The sequence below is a fragment of the Triticum urartu genome, chromosome 7A (genome assembly GCF_056163025.1).
Source record: "Triticum urartu cultivar PI428250 chromosome 7A, HENAU_Tu73, whole genome shotgun sequence".
NCBI classification, from domain to species: Eukaryota; Viridiplantae; Streptophyta; class Magnoliopsida; order Poales; family Poaceae; genus Triticum; species Triticum urartu.
Window position 1 is genome coordinate 584552795 of NC_141879.1, and position 5784 is coordinate 584558578.

Sequence of the window (5784 nt, forward strand, 5' to 3'; positions counted from 1 at the left end):
CGAATCAGCACACAACCATCGGACGTCCGGAACATGCCGGACGTCCGGAGATGACCGGAAATCCATAAATAATGTTCTGTGAAGGAGGTGTCGGACCTCCGGAGGAAAACGGACGTCCGGTGACCGGACGTGCGGAGAAGCTCGGACATTCGTAAATATCGTTATGTGTACAAACACCGGACGTACGTGGAGAGCCAGAAGTCCGGTAAGCTATGAGGGATCGGACGCCCGTAGAGTACCGGATGTCCGGTGAAAATAGAGTTGGTGGGTTTTGAGCAAATCTTCCACTAGATCCAACGATCCCCTATTAATAGTGCGGGATCCCAATACTCAAGAACGAATTGAAAAAGAGCCTAAGATTTTTGTCTTTGTCTTGAATCTCTGCTCTTTGAGTGATACACACACACACACTTTTGTCCATAGTCATGATCCACACACGGCCGTTGAGACATAATCCTGAGATATACTTGTTAAACATGATTAGTCCCAAAATGCATGTTGTCATCAACATCAAAATACGATTAAGGGCATGATTGCACTTTCAATCTCCCCCCTTTTGGTAGTTGATGAAAACATACATGCACTTCTCAATATGTCAACAAAAAAACTTTGAATATCGAAAGGATTTGTTGTGGAGCTCCCCCAAAGCATGTGCATACATAAAATAAGCATGAGGAGAGCTCCCCCTCAGTTTGATACCATCACAAACAAATCTCATAAACAAGATAACATAAAACTATAATAGGCTCCATATAGGTTCATCACTCATATAGCATAGAACATAAGTCGATAACAGACATAATATGAAGTTCATCACATAGATATCATAGAACATAAGTCGATAAAAGGCATAACATGAGTTCGATACAAGCTAATATCATAGCTAGCATGACATAGATAAGTAAGTGCCTACTCCCCCTTGGCATCAAATACCCAAAAGGGGTCATAACATCATCAAAAGAGAATCATCATCATCATCATCATGAGCACCACTGCCACCAGCCTCGTCAAAGAAGTCAGCCCACTCAGGACCCAAGGGAAAACCAAAGTCAGAAGGTGGTTCGTCAGGGAGATGTTCATCATCACTCACATCGTAAACTCCGGAGTCTCTCAAACGAGCCTTTAGAGCATTCTTGGAGGTGACCATGCGAGTGACAACGTCGTGATTTTGGGAGCAATGAAAGGTAAACACCTTCATCATGGCAGAGTGAGCCTTCCCAAGAAAGCAAGCAATGCGCCCAAAGGATGCAGATCCGGAAGTAGTAGAACGAGAAGTAGGAGGAGGAACACTAGCTGCAGTGCGACGAGCAGGAGCAGAAGAGTCCTTGGGAACCCAATCATCCGCCATGTGAGGTGGAATGACCCACCGCTCATGCAAGTGAGTGCGGGCAATGGGAAAAGGAGCAACACTCTCGATAAAAGATTGAAGATAGGGGCATGAGGAAAGGCCCGCTTGTGCTGAAAGCTAGTGAGACGGATCTCATGCCACGGGAAATGAGGAACATTTATCTTCCCCTTCGGAGATGCATAGAGGCGATGCATGAGATCAATGCAGTAGCTAATGCACGACCCCTTATCACCCATCTTGGGATAGATGGTACGAATGACATACTGTTAGATGATGTAGAAAGGTGAGCACCAAATGGAGACTTGGTTTAGACCCTTTTGTTTCTCATCATTAGTCATTTCTTCTATCAGTTTGAGAAGATCCACACAGACATCAATGCCCTTGGGCCTATGGTTGGGGTCATTGAGCGAGTCCTGGATTAGGGGGTCTCTGGACAGCCAAACTATATCCTTTGGCCGGACTGTTGGACTATGAAGATACGAGATTGAAGACTTCGTCTGTGTCCGGATGGGACTCTACTTGGCGTGGAAGGCAAGCTAGGCAATACGGATATGTATATCTCCTCCTTTGTAACCGACCTTGTGTAACCCTAGCCCCCTCGGGTGTCTATATAAACCGGAGGGTTTTAGTCCGTAGGGGAACATACAATCATACTATAGGCTAGCTTCTAGGGTTTAGCCTCTCCGATCTCGTGGTAGATGAACTCTTGTAATACTCATATCATCAAGAATAAATCAAGCAGGACGTAGGGTTTTACCTCCATCAAGAGGGCCTGAACCTGGGTAAAACATCGTGTCCCCTGCCTCCTGTCACCATCCGCCTTAGACGCACAGTTCGGGACCCCCTACCCGAGATCCGCCGGTTTTGACACCGACATTGGTGCTTTCATTGAGAGTTCCTCTGTGACGTCGCCGTAAGGAAGGATGCCTCATCTCGTTGTTAAAAACAACATTACTACTGGGGGAGCTCTGGCTGTCGGCCAAACTCTCCGGCTAGGTAGTTTCGTCATGACTGCGTGTTCGGCCGCTGCACCGACGATGACTTCTCGGGTCATCAAAAACAGCCTCCACATCGGCTCGGAATTCAGCGAGCAGATGGATCCAATGGAGCTCTCTTCCCTAAATGAACTCTTGGATCGCATCGCCGCCTTGGGAGTCGCTACAAACTATGATCGGATTGGGCTTAAACCCGATCAAAGGGAGATTAACTCTCCATCGGTCACCCATCATGTTGCGGTGGTGGAGGAACAATGTGGCAACTCTTCCTCTATTTTGAGGACTAACTATGTCCGGATTCCTGAGCTCTCCGAGCCGGATACCCGCTTATGGGAGGACACCACCCAAGCCCTGAACCTAGAATCAGGCAGCGGGCCAGACTTATCGGGCAGCACTCCGGAACCAGAACTTCCAATATTGGAAACTCCTCGGCCCCTGGGTGTCAGATCAGGTAGGGGTTCGGACTCAAATCCACCCACCCACCCAAACTTGAATGATCTTTCCCACATCAGGCAAGAGCCCCATGAAACAGTACATCATTATTGGGCCAGATTCCTCCTTGTGATGAACAAGGTTAAGGACTGTCACGAGGAAGATGCAATCTCACTTTTCTGCAATAATTGCATGGACAAGGGAATAATTAACGCCTTAAGTTGCCGTGACATATCATGCTTCGCTGACTTGGCGTCCATAGTATGAAAGTACTGTGCAATGGAAAGCGCCTGGAAAACTGAAATGAAATTTTGGGATAATCCGGCTCCGAATATACACCCAGTCCGAAGTAAAAGGGTGCACTATCATAAGACACCCGAGATAGTTGCAAAGAAACAAAAACCCTCTACAGGGCATGGAACCGTACTGGAGGGATGGCCTAATGGACCCTGCAAAATTCATAGTACAGCGGATACAATACCAACGCACAGCCTTAGAGCATGTTGGATACTCCGGCAGGTGGCCAAAAGTGGTGAGGATCTTCTTATCCCAAATGCCACACAGCACCATCCCGTGGATAACAATACGGTGTTAACAGTCTTTGAGACCTTTGCGTCAAATAATAGGTGCAAGCGAACACTCCGCAGCATGGCCGAAATCTGCCACGTAGCAGCAATAAATCCATGGAGTGACACGGCTATTACCATCAATGCCAGTGACGAACCTAAATTCTGAACAGCCCGAGCACCAGCCGCGCTGGTCCTTAGTCCAATTGTGGACGGCTTTCGACTCACCAAAGTACTCATGGACGGCGGCAGCGGATTAAACCTCATCTATGAGGAAACTCTTCAAAAAATGGAAATAGACTGGAACCGCATTGAGCAAAGTAGCACAACCTTCAGGGGAATCATACCCAGTCGGGAGGCACGATGCGCTGGGAAAATCACACTAGATGTGGTATTCGGTACGCTAGAGAACTATAGGTCCGAAGAAATTACATTTCAAGTGGCCCCGTTCAGCAATGGATACCACGCCCTTTTAGGACATGAGGCGTTCACGATCTTCCAAGCCGTACCCCATTATGGGTACATGAAGCTCAAAATGCCCGGGCCCAATGGAATCATCACCCTCGCCAATGATCCGGACACAGCACTCCGCGCCGAAAACAAAACATCCGCACTGGCCCTCGAGGCATTATCCGAAGCCCTCTCGACCGAGGAATTAACCACGCTATGCTCCACAGTGGACAGGGACGACATGATCCTCGATAAGAGATCCAAGTCCACCTCTTTTCAACCAGCGGATGAAATAGTCAAATTCCAAGTCCACCCAACGGACCCTATAAAAACAGCCTCCATCAGGGCACAGTTAAACCCCGCCGTGGACGCCGTACTACACGAGTTCCTGCGCGAGAATTGGGACATATTCGCCTGGCATCCCTCAGACATGCCAGGAACCCCATGCAGGCTGGACGTGCATATTCTCAATATCCTAAAGGGATTCAAGCCGGTCAAGCAAGCTCTTCGGCGTTTCTCCGAACCTAAGAGACATGCCATGGGAGAGGAACTAGCCAAGTTATTGGAGGCCGGATTCATCAGAGAAATAAAACACCCGGACTAGCTAGCAAACCTGGTGATGGTACCAAAGAAGGATAAATCCTGGCACATTTGTGTCCATTTCAAGGACCTCAATAAAGCTTGCCCAAAGGATCCCTTCCCCCTTCCCCGCATCGATCAAATTATTGATGCTACCATAGGACACGAGTCATTGCGTTTCCTCGACGCATACTCCGGTTACCACCAAATCAAGATGGCGGAGTCCGACCAAGCCGCAATGGCATTCATCAGACCATAAGGTCCCTTCTGTTTCAACACAATGCCTTTTGGGCTCAAAAATGCCGGCGCAACATATCAGCGCATGATTCAGACATGTCTGGAGAAACAAATCGGCAAAACAGTAGAGGCATATGTAGACGATGTGGTCATCAGAAACAAACACGCCGACTCTTTGATAGACGACTTGAGGCTCACATTCGACAACCTCCAAACATACGACATCAAGCTCAATCCGGAAAAATGCGTTTTCGGCGTACCAGCCGGAAAGCTCCTGGGTTTCATCATCTCCAGTAGAGCTATTGAAGCTAATCCGGCCAAAATCCGAGCTTTGTCACAGTTGGCTACCCCACAGACCTCAAACAAATCCAGAAGTTAACTGGATGCGTGGCGGCTCTAAGCCGCTTTATCTCCCGCTTAGGAGAAAAGGCTTTACCCCTTTATCGCCTCCTTCGGCGCACTGAACACTTCGAGTGGACGGACGCTGCCACAGCCGGATTGGAAGAAATAAAGGCCATTTTGGCAACCAACCCAATCCTGGCCGCGCCAAACATCGGCGAACCAATGCTGTTGTACATTGCGGCAAGTCATCAAGTTATAAGCGCAGTGCTCGTCGTCGAACGAGAAGCTGACGGACATAAATTCCCTCTTCATAAGCCGGTATACTATGTATCCACTGTCCTCACTCCATGCAAATCACGGTACCCACATTGTCAAAAGATAGCCTATGCGGTATTCATGGCATCCCGGAAGCTACGACACTACTTTCAAGAGTGTTCGATTACAGTAGCCTCGGAAGTGCCACTTAATGATATTATAAACAACCGCGATGCTACGGGCCGGATTGCTAAATGGGCCATTGAGCTCCTCCCTTTCGACATAACATTCAAACCTCGACGAGCCATTAAGTCGCAAGTATTGGCCGACTTTGTCGCCGAACGGACGGAGGCCGAACTCCCTAAAGAGTATGGCACATACTCCAATTGGATCATGCACTTCGACGGTTCTAAAATGTTGGCTGGTCTAGGGGCTGGCATCATCCTGACGTCCCCAACCGGAGATATCGTTCAGTACGTACTGCAAATATTGTATACAGACTCCAACAACGCAGCCGAATACGAAGCTCTGTTGCATGGTCTTCGGATGGCAGTCTCTAGTGGCATTCAACGCCTGGAGG